General features: G+C 48.8%; 2 protein-coding genes across 11 annotated transcripts in view; both read right to left on the bottom strand.

Moving 5' to 3' along the window:
- GSDME (gasdermin E) overlaps positions 1 to 13,065 on the bottom strand; it is a 376,936-nt gene that overhangs the window by 239,520 nt on the left and 124,351 nt on the right. The window lies entirely within an intron of this gene.
- The window catches only part of OSBPL3 (oxysterol binding protein like 3), a 282,066-nt gene that overhangs the window by 144,646 nt on the left and 124,355 nt on the right, over positions 1 to 13,065 (bottom strand). The window contains exon 2 of one of the 10 annotated variants that reach the window (XM_089315399.1): positions 3,661 to 3,897. The exons of 8 other annotated variants lie outside the window; for them this stretch is intronic. The gene's annotated coding sequence lies outside the window, so the exon portion shown is untranslated. Of the gene's footprint in view, positions 1 to 3,660; positions 3,898 to 11,856; positions 11,960 to 13,065 lie in introns of those variants that run through there. One more of the 10 variants, XM_089315400.1, reaches the window with a different exon arrangement.

Consider the following 13,065-nt stretch of genomic DNA (forward strand, 5'->3'; position numbering starts at 1 on the left):
TGCCTGACCCCATTAACCCTTGCTACCTTGCTTAACCACTGCTATCTCATGACTGAATTCTTTATTGCACAAAGATAAAAAATTATTCCACTCATCTTTGCTATCGCTTGGGTTCCTGCCACCTATGTACATGGGAGACTTGGAATGAGTTCTGGGCTCCTAACTCTGGTCTGGCCCAATCCTTATTATGAGCATTTGCAGAGTGAACCTACTGATCAAAGATATTTCTGCAAGTCTGTCTGTCTCTCCCTTTCAAATTAAAAGAAATAAAAATTAAGGGTGGAAAAAAAAGAAAGCAAACCTCTCCCCAATCCAAATATCAAATATATACAAGGTAGAATATAGAGTTTATTTTTAATTCCAAGAATTAATTAGCACTGGCACAGGAAGTTCATGTTCAGAGGCAGAAAACAGGCTATGGGAAGACAGAAGGGTCCCAGATGGCCATTCCCCAGCATGAGGGTGTGTGGACGGACAAGCCCAAAGGCTTCTGAGGCGTGCAGGTTCAGTGCCCTCCACCCCTAACACAAGGCACTGCTAACAGGAGGCATTCACTGCGGGCACCAAGGGCAGCAGAGTAAGCAGCTCGCACTTCTACAAGCAACCTGATAAATGTGACCTAATTTGGGAAAATTCAGAACTGTAAGAAAGTGAAACAAAGATCATCTGGGGACTCCTGGGTGATTGGCAGGTGCCTATGTGTGATAAGCAGAATAATGGCTCCCAAATATGCCCATGTCCTAGTCCCAAGAACTGTCAAGTGGCAAAATGGACTTTGCAGATACAATTAAAGCAAAGGCCCTGGAAATGGGAAGATTATCCGGGATACTCTAGGCTGGGCCCAATCACAAGGGTTCCCAAGGGAGGCAGGGGATGCGCCTTAGCAGACAAACACATGATGATGGAAGCGAGGATGGACAGGAGGCCGGGGACCAAGGAAGGGAGCAGCTTTTCCAAGATGGATAAGCAGGCAAATGGATTCTCCATGAACTTCCAGGAAGAGCAAAGCCCTGTTGACATCTGACCTTGGACTTCTGGTCCCCAAAAGCCCAAGGCAGAAGTGGGTGGGAAACCTGTTTTCTGCCAAGAGCCAATTGGATATTTATAACGTCATTTGCAAGTCATACACAATTCTCAGCCTGCAACAGGTTCTCTGAATTTCAGGTCCCGCCTGTGGTTACCTTGGCAGGGCCGCAGCAAAGATTTCCTGGGTCTTATACAGCCTGTGGGCTGGACGTCCCCCACCTCCACTCCACCCCACCCCAAGGGAACAAAGCTGCCTTGTTTCAAGCTTCGGTGTTAGTGGCTAAAACAACTTAATTCAGATAGCAGCGACAGGAAGCTAATTCATGGCTTATCTTGTCTTTCAAGGAAGGGAGGGAAGAAAGTACAGGAAGAGAAGTGTGAAAGAGCAAAAGGAAAAAGCACTTTCTGACCAACAAGACAGAAAATGGCTCAGCGTGGCCTGAGCCAGCGACAAATGGGCAAGCTGTGTGGCCTGGTGCAAAATCACAGCGGGTCAGAAACTCTGGCTCTCGTCCTTACTCCTCCACAGGCTGCGATGTGTCCTTGGGGAGGCACAGCCTCACTGCGGCTCAGGGACTGATTTGTGAAACAAAACATCTAGACCAGGTGAACTGCAACCATCACCTGCTGGGCACAGGCCAGAGGACTCGCTCTGCAGCCTAGTTCTGACCAGCAGGTGAGTTCCCATTAGTCATGATTAACCTTTGCACCCTCTGGGAGGTCAGGCACAGATTTCAGTTTAAACTTGCAGTGATGGCAAATTGTTTTCTGCCAAGGGCCACTTGGATATTTGTAACGTCATTTGCACATCGTAAAAACAATTGATTTAAAAACTAGCCTACTGGGGCTGTAGTGGTGGTGTAGTGAATTAAGCCTCTGCCTGTAGCACCAGCATCCCCTATCAGCGCAGGTTCAAGTCCTGGCTGCTCCACTTCCGATCCAGCTCTCTGCTTATGGCCTGGGAAGGCACTGTAAGATGGCCTATGTGCTTGGGCTCCTGCAGCCGTGTGGGAGACCTGGAAAAAGCTCCTGGCTCTTGGCTTCGGATTGGCCCAACTCCAGGCATTGTGGCCATCTAGGGAATGAACCAGTAGGTAGAAGACATTTCTCTGTTTCTCCCTCTCTCTGTCCATAACTCTACCTCTCAAATAAGTAAATAAATAAAATCTTAAAAAAAAAAAAAAAAAAAAAAAAAAAAAAAACCACTAGCCTGCTGTAGACCTACTGAATTTCACGTCCCACCTGCGGTTGCCTTGACCAAATGATTCCGCTGGCCTTATCCGGCCTGTGAGCTGGACGTCTCCCAGCTCAGGCAGCTATGGCAGGAGCAGGTGTCCTACATCAGAGCATCTAAGTTCAATGCCTGCCTCCAGTTCCTGACTCCAGCTTCCTGTCAATGCAGACCCTGGGAGGTAGTGGTGACGGCTTAGGTCACTTGGTCCTTGTCAATCACAAGGGAGACCTGCATTGAGCTCTTGGCTCCTGGCCTGGGCCTCCTGGAGGGCCAGTAGAAAGAGGCTCCTTCTCAACCTTTCTCTCTCAAATCAATCAATTAAAGCTTTGGCAGCTGAGGCTTACAGAAGTTATGTCATTTGCCCACCATCGTTGGGATTTGCACACAGGCCTGTTTGAGCCCAGGCCACTGATCCACTGCACTGTGCTATCTCTCCTGGTCAAGACTCACAGATGGTGGGACTCTGGCTGGGAGACCACCACCAACACAGGCGGGGACCCTGCATATGCAGGGAAAGGGGGGAGGTGCTATGGTCTAAAGGTGAACCCCAAATCCAGGTGTCGAAACTTCATCACCGATCCAATGGCACTGAGCTGCAACTGGGCTATGAAGGCACAGTTCACAAGCAAGACAGGTGCCCTTGACCTTCCTCTGGTAGGTCACAGTGGGAAGGCGAGCTCTCTCTGTCGAAGCCAAATTTGCCAGGGCCTTGATCTTCAACTTTGCAGCCTTGAGAACTATGAGAGAGACATTTCCGCTAATAAAGCCAGCCACACCATGCACGGCATTTTGTTACAGCAGGCAGAATGGACAAGACGTGGGGGATCATCAATGTGCCTTACAGTCAAGCACCGGAAATGCTACAGTCAAGGACGGTATTTCTGAGCTCACTTTTTAAAACAAAAGAAAACCTTCAAGCCTCAAAGTGGCCCCAGGAGGCACCCGTCTGGGTCTGTGAGGCAGGCTGCCCTGCTACAAACCACTGAAGCATCGCAGCTCCTTTCTCCGATTCCACCCTGGACCTGAGGCTACGGCAGCTGCGGCTGCTTTCAGCTTCACGGTTCACGGTTCGTGGCAGGAGAATGGAAAGGCTGCCACCCAAAATAGTTTAATAAGGGCAGCGATGATTCACGGAGCAGTCACGGCCGAGCCAGCAGGCGCTGCAGACGTGGGGCTCCGCTGACTGGGGCTTTGACTGCTCAAGGTTAGAGTGGAGAAGACAGAGGCCGGGGACATCCAACCACACACGTGCACACGGGGGCAGGTCATCCAGACCACACGGACACTCCCCGAAACACAGTCAGGTAGGAGAGCCGTGAGGAGGCCTCACCACTCATACCACTGTCCTAGAGGAGAAAGAACAACCAAAAAAGAGATTCCTGAAGGGAAAAAAGCCATACCTGTCGCTCCCCCTCTTCGTGGAGGAACGACACAGGACCCTGCGCTGTTCTTTTGTCTGCTCGGCCCTCCCCGGGTTTGCTGCTGGTTCTTCCCGGGTTGGCTACTATCCCTTCCACCTCCGTGGAAGGGCAGTTCCCCCTGGCCGCATTCCCCACTTCCGCAGGGGAGCGGCACACCGCCGGCCGGCTTTCTCGGGGGCTGCACGGGTTCCCTTTAGATGTTCCCCATAGATGTTCCTGGTGCATGCCGTCTCTCTCCTCCTTTATAGTCCTCCTCCGCCAATCCCAACTCGGCCGCCCACACACCGAGTACGCTGCTCTCCAATCAGGAGCAAGTCCTACAATTTATTAGTTGAACTGGAGGCAGCTGTGTGGAAGCTGTTTACTTCTCTCCCAGCGCCATATTGTGGGAGAGCAGATGCATAGAATAAGTCTTAATTCCAGTAACAGTCTAGTCCGGTTTGCTCCCCACAATACCCACCACACGTGCTCTCCCAAAATGTATGCAATAATCCCATGTGCATAACAGGATCTGGCATTTATGAATAAAAGGAAGCAAAACACGAGAACACCACCACCCAGAAAATGACACAATGTGACAGTCACGGGCCAGCGTGAAACCCGAACTAGGCTGACCTCAGACTGCAGGGCACAGGTGATTCACACTATTTCTGATCAGTCTTCCAACCCCAGAAGACTTATATGTGAGCAGAATTTTGTGCTTGTTATGTAAGAAAGAAATTTTGCTTTTCCACAATTTGTCTTATATTCCAGTTGAGGCAAGTATTTGCTGCAGATGTTTAAAGAGTACAGTTATGAGACGAGAAAACCAACGGGCAACTCAAAGAGTTCATCGCTATTTTTGCCATCAAGTGTTGGGATTTCAAGCAAGCATAGAGTAAAACAGGCCTATACAGGATACACACAGTGTTACATGTGCCACAAATAGAAAGGGTAGAAAATACTGCGATTTGTCAGCCTTACATCCATTTGTTCTGTAAATAGCTCCGCAGATAAAACGAGGAGAGCAAAGTCTGAAAGAAGGAAGGCATGGACTTGGAGCTTCTGGAGAACGCATGTGTGCTATATCTAAAACAGGAATCAGAGTTCATTTTCTCGGCTGGAGCCAAGAGTCAAAGTCTGGAAGTGATGGGGGAAAAGGTCAAAGGACAGCAGTTCTTTATGTGCAAAGCCAACCCGCACCAGTGAGTACAGGCCTCATTTGAGAAACTCCAGGATGGGTCATGGCAACACGTCTCTATTCACATATTACACAAACACAGCACACGCAACACAGATCTTCACAGAGGCAAGACTCCATTGACGGAGGCTGGAGAAGCTATCATCTTTCACGTGCCGCAGTGATGAGCATTAATGACGATGCAGGTCCTTGACTCAAAGACACAGCATCAGGGGCCAGCCCTGTGGTGCAGTGGGTAAAGCCACTGCCTGCAGTGCCAGCATCCCATATGGGCACCGGTTCAAGTCCCGGCTGCTCCACTTATCATCCAGCTCTCTGCTATGGCCTGGGAAAGCAGTAGAAGATGGCCCAAGTCCTTGGGCCCCTGCACCCGCGTGGGAGACCCGGAGGAAGCTCCTGGCTCCTGGCTTCGGATCGGGGTAGCTTCCAATACAACCTTTACTAACCATGCTGTGCTACAGTCAGGAAAGCTCCTCCAGGACTTAGGAAACTCATGAGACACAGACCCTGTGCTGAACAAGGCCCAGCCGCAATGCAGGGGTGGGTATTTGGAAGTGAAGGCGCGGATGTACCAAAGTGGAGTCGCTGCATTCAACACCACCTCCAACTTCTGACTGCAGCTTCCTGCTAACGCAGCCCCTGGGAGGCAGCAGTGATGGCTCACGTGGCTGGGTTTCCCTCACTTACGTGGGAGACCTGGATTGAGTTCCCACCCCATGGCTTTAGCCCTGATCCAATCCCGGCCACTATGGGCATCTGGGGAGTGAACCAGCAGATGCAATGTGTCTGTCTGTCTCTCTCTCACACCCCTCTGCTTCTTAGAAAACTAATGCAATGAGTCAAATTCATAAACCACCACTGAAAATAAAGCTCTGGAGTCTAAGGAGGTTGTGACCAATCGTGGCCAGGAACGGGAGAGGGGACAGATTCTGGAGAAAGGAAGACCTGTCTCTGGACCTGGAAAGCATTTATTTGGGCTTTTGCCAGTTGAAAAAGAGAGAGTGGGCATGAAGGAGAGAGTCCCGGGGGGGCACAGACACTGCCCACAGGCCCAGGGACTCTGAAAGCTTCCTGGAGAACAGGTACGGACAGGTTAAAATGCTTCCGGAGTGATGCTGCAACACCTTGGATCCTGTGGAGCAAGTCTGCCTTGCAGTGTCTTACATGTAGTAGGAAACCCAGAGGGTTAAGCAGAGAACTAGACGGGCAGCAGTGTCACAAGTGAGCTGAAATGGACAGAACAGAACAGGAGGATGGATGACTGAGCTGTTAGCAGACAGGTGAAAGACAAGACAGTGGGCAGGGGCTGTAGCAGCAGAAGTAACAGAGAAGGGTACCAATGAATCAATTTTTATTCGGATGGTTAACTATACAAATGGCGTCACACTAGATACCACCCACAACATCCCTCTCAGGATTTACTCATCCGGATACATGGAGTCCTCCTTCTTTCGTTACCCTAGAGAATTCAGCTCATTGAACACCACGATTATCACTCACCTTGTTCATGGGCATTTAGGTTGTCTACAATTTTTTTGCCCTGGCAAACATGGTGCAGGACAAAGCACACACACCTCCCAACACACGTGCACAGGACTTCTATATTTCTCGAAATTGAACTTCAGGCTCATGGTGTAATGTAGGAAACATCGTAAAACAATCTGCTTATGGCCTAATCACTCTCTAAGCTGATTATTCTCAATTACATCCCCCCATTAATGAGGCAGGAGTTTACATTTCACATGTCCTTGCCCATGTTCTTGGTAGGGTCAACCTATTTCAGGTGAACAAAGCTGTTTTCCCGCTTTGGTTTTACCTTACGTTTCCAGGATCAGGAGAGATCTCCAAAGTACAAGCCATGAACTTGGCTGAGGACAGTGAGGAAGAGAGTGGAAAACTGGCAGGTGCAGCTTGTATAATGAGAGCAGAAATTGATGTTAGAACTACAGTTAGCTGTGATGAATGGACGAAGGCTAACTTGATAGTCTCAATGTCTGTCACCCCCTAAAATTCTTATGTTGAAATCTCATCTCCAAGGTAACGGCATTAGAAGGAAGGGCCTTTGAGCGGTGATTAGGTCATGAGGGGTCCCTACCCCATCATGCAGGGGATTGATCCCATGTGAGAGAGGCCCCAGAGATGTGTCTTGCCCTCCTGCCACATGAGGACACATGGAGTGGGCATCTATGGAGCAGAGAGCCCTCACCAGGCATCAAATCTGCTGGTGCCTTGATCTCATACTTCTCAGCCTCCAGGACTGAAAGAAATACCTTTCTACTGTTTTAATATTTACCTGCTCAATAGCAGAGCAGCAGAAAGAGCTTTCCATCCACTGGTTCACTTCCCACCGGTTCATGGCCACAACAGCCACTTCTGGGAGCCAGGAACTCCATCCTGGTCTGGGTGGCAGAGGCCCAAGTACTTGGGCCATCACCTGCTGCCTTCCCAGGTGTGTTGGCAGGAGGCTGGATCAGAAGGGGAGTACAAATTATCTAGTTCAGGGCGTTTTGTTAGGGCACCCTGAACTACCCAAGCCACTGGCCCTGTAAAACTCCAGAGGTAGGCATTCCATGGTTGCAAAGGATCCAGCATTCTCCCACCCTAGCTTCCATCTTCTGAATCACCACAGGGCCCAAACCAGATTCTAAATTCTACTCATCATTCCAAGTTGAAGGCCAGAAGAAGGAAACACTGATGGGGAAAAGGACAGCCCCTTGGAAGAGTCATTGAGCCTGGCAGTTAAGACAGCCCCATCCCACATCGGAGGGCCTGGGTTGAATCCCAGCTCCAGCTCCCGACTCCAGCTTCCTGCTCATGCAGACCAGGAGAGGCTCCACCACGTGGGTCCCTGCCACCCACATGGGCTTCCTGGCTCTGGCCCTGGCCACTGAAAGCATTTGGGGAATGAACCGATACATGTCTCAATTAAAATAATTTTTTTTTAATTGTAAGGTTATGCCTCCCCAGTGAACAGCTTTATTTTCTACTAGTCTTCTTGGAAGTCCCATACAACACGCCTAACAGCACACACAGGCCAGATCTTAGCCACACAGCCGTTACCTGCATGTAAGGGAAACTGGGCAATGAGGCTTTGCTGCTGCTGCGTTGTGTTGTGTTGTGTTTTGAAGTTAATGTGCCCCGGCAAGGGGGAGGAGGGTGGATTCTGTTACTAGAGAAAAAGTGCATCATGGGAAGCCACATTATTTGCCATAGTAAATGATGTGGTTAAGCAAGATGCAGACCACAAGAATAAATGAGAAGAAAGGAAATGGAGCTTGCAAGGTGGAAACAGAGATTTAAGAATTTTCAACACAGAGGGACCAGATGATAAAGAAAGCTAAGGACATGCCATTCAGCAAGAGAAGGTGAAATGAGAGGAGTGAGCACACCCGGACAGCCAGGTGCAGGATGAGAGGGGTGCGCACACCCGGACAGCCAGGAGCGGGATGAGAGGGGTGAGTACACCCAGACAGCCAGGTGTGGGATGAGAGGGGTGAGCACACCCGGACAGCCAGGTGCGGGATGAGAGGGGTGCGCACACCCAGACAGCCAGGTGCGGGATGAGAGGGGTGAGCACATCTGGACAGCCAGGGTACAGAAGACTGAAGAAAAGCCAATGGAGGAAACCAAGACACAGAGAACATGCAAAGAAGAAAGTTGGTCATTCAAGATAATCAAGTCTTTCAGGACAGGGGCAGCAGCTATGGAAGCTTCTGGAAGTTGTCTGTCCAGTTGCCTCGCTCCCTGTGCTAGCTCCTTGCTAACAGAATTCCAATTTGGTGCAGCTACTGGAGCTAAGTGCCTGAGAGGAGCCTGGGCACCTCCCTGCCCTAGGCACTCAATCTGGACAGTTCTAAGCCCACAGGCAGTTCCATTCCCCTTGCTATTGATTGGCTTAGACAAAGTTGTAGAATACAAGCCTGGCCAATAAGACTCCATAGAAAGTTTGGGGATGGGGGGTAGGGGGTGGAGATGGAGGCGGGAGTAGGAGTGGGTAACTAGCTGTGGATGGCAGGGAGAAAAGACAGGAAACTGGCTCCCTGGAGACACTGTCAAACCACTGAGGTAGACATCTCTGGAACACCCCACTTGCAGATTTCTTTATGTGACCTCTTCTGCTTGGGTTTTCATTTGCTGTAGCTGGAACGTTCTGATGGGGCAGCCAAGGTCTCTCAGGGCCAGCATGTCATCAGGAGGCCTTGAGCGACAGGAACTGGAACGGAATGGCCTAGTTCCAACACAGGGAAGTTCAAACAAACAAACAAACAAAAACCAGTCAAGAACCCTGAGGACTGAAAATAAAGTTGGGAAAGTTTCTTCTTACAGGTCTCTCTTTTTAGATGCAATGGAAACAAATGCAAACAATGAGCACAAGCTTGTAGAGAAAGTTACATCTTTAAAAAAGAATAAAGATTCAGAACAGCATCTTTAGAAATGGAAAAGGTATATAATTTGAATCTGCCAAAGGTAATATCATGAGGTTGTATTCATATAAAAACCCTAAGTTTGTAAGGGAAGCAATCGTGAGAGGAACAGACCAGAGACAGGAGGGCAGTAGGCTGTTGCCTTGAACTGGAGTTGAAGAAAGAGAGCTTCAAGCCGGCACCGTGGCTCAATAGGCTAATCCTCCGCCTTGCAGCGCCGGCACACCAGGTTCTAGTCCCGGTCGGGGTGCCGGATTCTGTCCCGGTTGCCCCTCTTCCAGGCCAGCTCTCTGCTATGGCCAGGGAGTGCAGTGGAGGATGGCCCAAGTCCTTGGGCCCTGCACCCCATGGGAGACCAGGAGAAGCACCTGGCTCCTGCCATCGGATCAGCGCGGTGCGCTAGCCACAGCATGCCGGATGTGGCAGCCACTGGAGGGTGAACCAATGGCAAAGGAAGACCTTTCTCTCTGTCTCTCTCTCTCACTGTCCACTCTGCCTGTCAAAAAAAAAAAAAAAAAAGATCTTCAAGTTCACAAAAAGTGTGTGTTATGAAAAATTATGCCTGGATTTCAAGACTTTTTGCACCAAAATAAGTTTATCTTTTAGTTTCCTTTTTCCACAAACATTTTCAAGTGCACTCATATACAAAACATAGCCCCAAGCCCTGGGAAAATTCTAGGAAATTCACTATAGTATCAGACAACTTCTTCTAGTTGGATCTTTCCAGTAAACCAATTTCAAAATGCCCTTGAGGACTGAAATGAGAAAAGTGGAAATAAGGCGGATCCCCCTAAGGTATCCCTTGAAGCCTCCGCTTCCAGCATTTTCCCTGTGATTCTCACCACCACCTGCTAAGTCCAGGTGGCAATCACTGTTTCTACCAGAGATGGCTGCAGGAGCTCCCACCCAGCTTGCTGACCTCTGGGCCCCCCACCCCCATGGTTACCAAATTAGTCTTCTTAGAGCATCTCTCTGCTCACAGCACTCCCCTCTGTGCAAGGACCTGCAGTGACTCATCCAGGCCTGCAGCATGGCTTTCCAGCCGAGCTCTTTCAGCCTCTGCATCCCAAGGGGTGGGCCACAGTGTTCCCCCCACAAAATGCAAGTCAGGACAATCTGTTCTCCAGTTGCAGAAAGAAAAAAGAATGGCTGTAAATGATACTTTTTCTCCATTTTAAGATTCTCTCTTTAAATTCTCCTAACTTTTGGCACCTACTCCCACTTGTCCATAATTGCAGCCCATAGAAGAGGCATCAGATCCGGCCAGAAATAATACATTTAGCTATTTGAAGTGAACACATCACTACATGGAATTCTATATGCAAAACTTTTGAACAAATGATGTACAAAATAAAGTCCAACTATGCAGGGGAGAAATTCAGGGCCCTCCCAAATTCTGACCCAATCTTTCATTCCAACTTTCTCTCTCTCGCATTTCACTCCACTTATCCTAAATGCAAGGCAAGCTGGCTGGCTTCACCATTATTCCTATCTGTCTTTCTAAATTCACTGGGCTGTATCTAGATCCCATTTCTCTAATGTCACAGGGAACACAGCAGAGGGGAATAAGCTTTGTTCCCTGGGACTGCTGCCTATCTGCTCTCGTATCGTGGGCACCACGAGAAACGTGTGTTGGGCCCGACCGACCCAAGTGGCACCTCAAGAGGGTTTCTTTTTTAACCTTGGAACTTCATAATGAAAATGTGGGAATCCTGGAGAAGAATGAAACTCATGCGATATGGCCTGAGCTGGATCACCTTACTAAAAAGTTGATCTAAGTCTAAATATTTTTTTATATGACTGATATACCAGACATGCAATTCTAAATACATTAGGATCCACAGCTCCTGACCACAGCACGTAATCTACCTGCAACCAGGGCTGACGGAAGCCATTGTCTGTCCAGCTCCTGTCTTAACAAGTTCATGGCCATGACACTGAAAATCCACAAAGGAAGTGAACAAAAACAAGGAAGAACCCATCCCCACTGACTTGAAGGCTGCAGGCTGAGGGCACGTTTGCTGAAATGCACGACAAAAGAAAACAGCCCGAAGATTACAAAAATAGTTAGCAAGTGTTCATGTCAGATTTTCCCATGATTTATGTATAAGGAATGTTGGTTCTCATTTGCACAGACTGGGTTGCAGTGTAACGAGGCGCACCCGTGTTGGACACAGTTAAAAGGAAATGAGGCACAATATTTTAAAAAGAAATAGGCTCAATTCGTCTCTGAACAAGATGTCACAAATTCCCTCCAGGCTCTCTCTGCACTTCTCTAAAGTCTTCAAAGCATTGCGGGTGAGAAAGCAGAATCCTTTTTCTCTTATTAATAAACACAAAATGTCAGTAACATGCTGGCTCTCTCTCAGCGGTGACATGAATTCCTCCAATTGCTGGCATTGGGATGGGGCTCTGCGTCAGTCTTTGCTTTTGGAAAATACATCTGGAATGACTCCTGAAAAATACCATCATGTCCCCCAATCGCCATTCTACCCCCCACAACACCCCCACCACAAAGCACCACATCCACAACCAGAAACACATCTCAAGTCCTACCTGCATAGCTCCTACCTGAGCTCGTGTGGAGTATTTTCGTGACCTAAACACGAACACACCTTTCCAGGAAGAATCTCCAGACGTGCAAGATCAGAGTTAGCACTACGACTGCCACTCACTCTATGTGTGTGTGTGTGTGTGTAAAATCTCCAAGGTAACCCACGTGATATTAGAGTCCTATTAAGAAACACATTCAAACAAATCAGACAAGTAGAATTTAATACAACGGAAACGGGGCTCTAAGAAACGCTTTGTGGCTCCCCACTGTGGGACCACTAAGTGTGGACTCAGGATGTCCCTGCCCACACGCCTACAATAGAAGTCTTCAACACACGTGGTCCTGGCTGCTCCGTTCTGAATCCTCCTGGGTGATTATCAGTAAAGAAGGCAGTTTCTGATGCTTACCTGGGGTTTCAGCTTAAATATAGGCTAGAAAACAGATGAATTAAGAATCCTGTAGTCTTGCCAGTACGTATGCAAGGCTGTAGGTAGTCAATAACTTCCTTTAAATTTTTTTGCTTGCTTACTTGAGGGACAGAGCTCCCATTTGCTGTTTCACTCCCCAGATACCTGCACAGCTAGGACTGGGCCGGGCTAAAGCCCGGAGCTAGGAACTCCATCCTGGTTGCCCACATGAGTGGCAGGGACTCCACCACCTGAGCCTTCACTCTTGCCTCCCGAGGTGCACATCGGCAGGAAGCTGGAGTTGGGAGCAGAGCTGGGACTTGAACCCAGGCACTCTGATAAGGGATGCGGGTGTCCCAAGTGGCTGGCATTGTAACCATTAGGCCAAATGCTCATCCTAATAATTTCCTTTAATAGACAAAGAAAACCAAGGAAGAAATAAAAAACTTGCCAATTCTAAAGTGGAGAAAAATTTAATAATAAAGAATTATATTAGGGAAAATAAAAAAAAAATCAAAATACCAATCTTGATTTTGAGGGATGACTGAATTCTTTATATCCCAAGCTATCACAGTCTGGTTACCAAAGCAGCTGTAGGGGCTGGCATGGGCACCAGTTTGATTCCCAGCTGCTCCACCTGTGATATCGCTCCCCACTAACGCATCTGGGACAGCAGCAGAGAATGTCCCGAGTGCTTAGGTCCCTGTCACCCAGGTAGGAGACCCAGAAGAAGTTCCTGGCTCCTGGCTTTGGTCTTGCCCAGATTCGGCTGCTGCAGCCATTTGGGAAGTAAATCAGCGACGGAAGAACTCTTCTTAA

This window comes from Oryctolagus cuniculus, chromosome 16 (genome assembly GCF_051225735.1).
Source record: "Oryctolagus cuniculus isolate XC-2025 breed Fujian yellow rabbit chromosome 16, ASM5122573v1, whole genome shotgun sequence".
Classification (NCBI taxonomy): Eukaryota; Metazoa; Chordata; class Mammalia; order Lagomorpha; family Leporidae; genus Oryctolagus; species Oryctolagus cuniculus.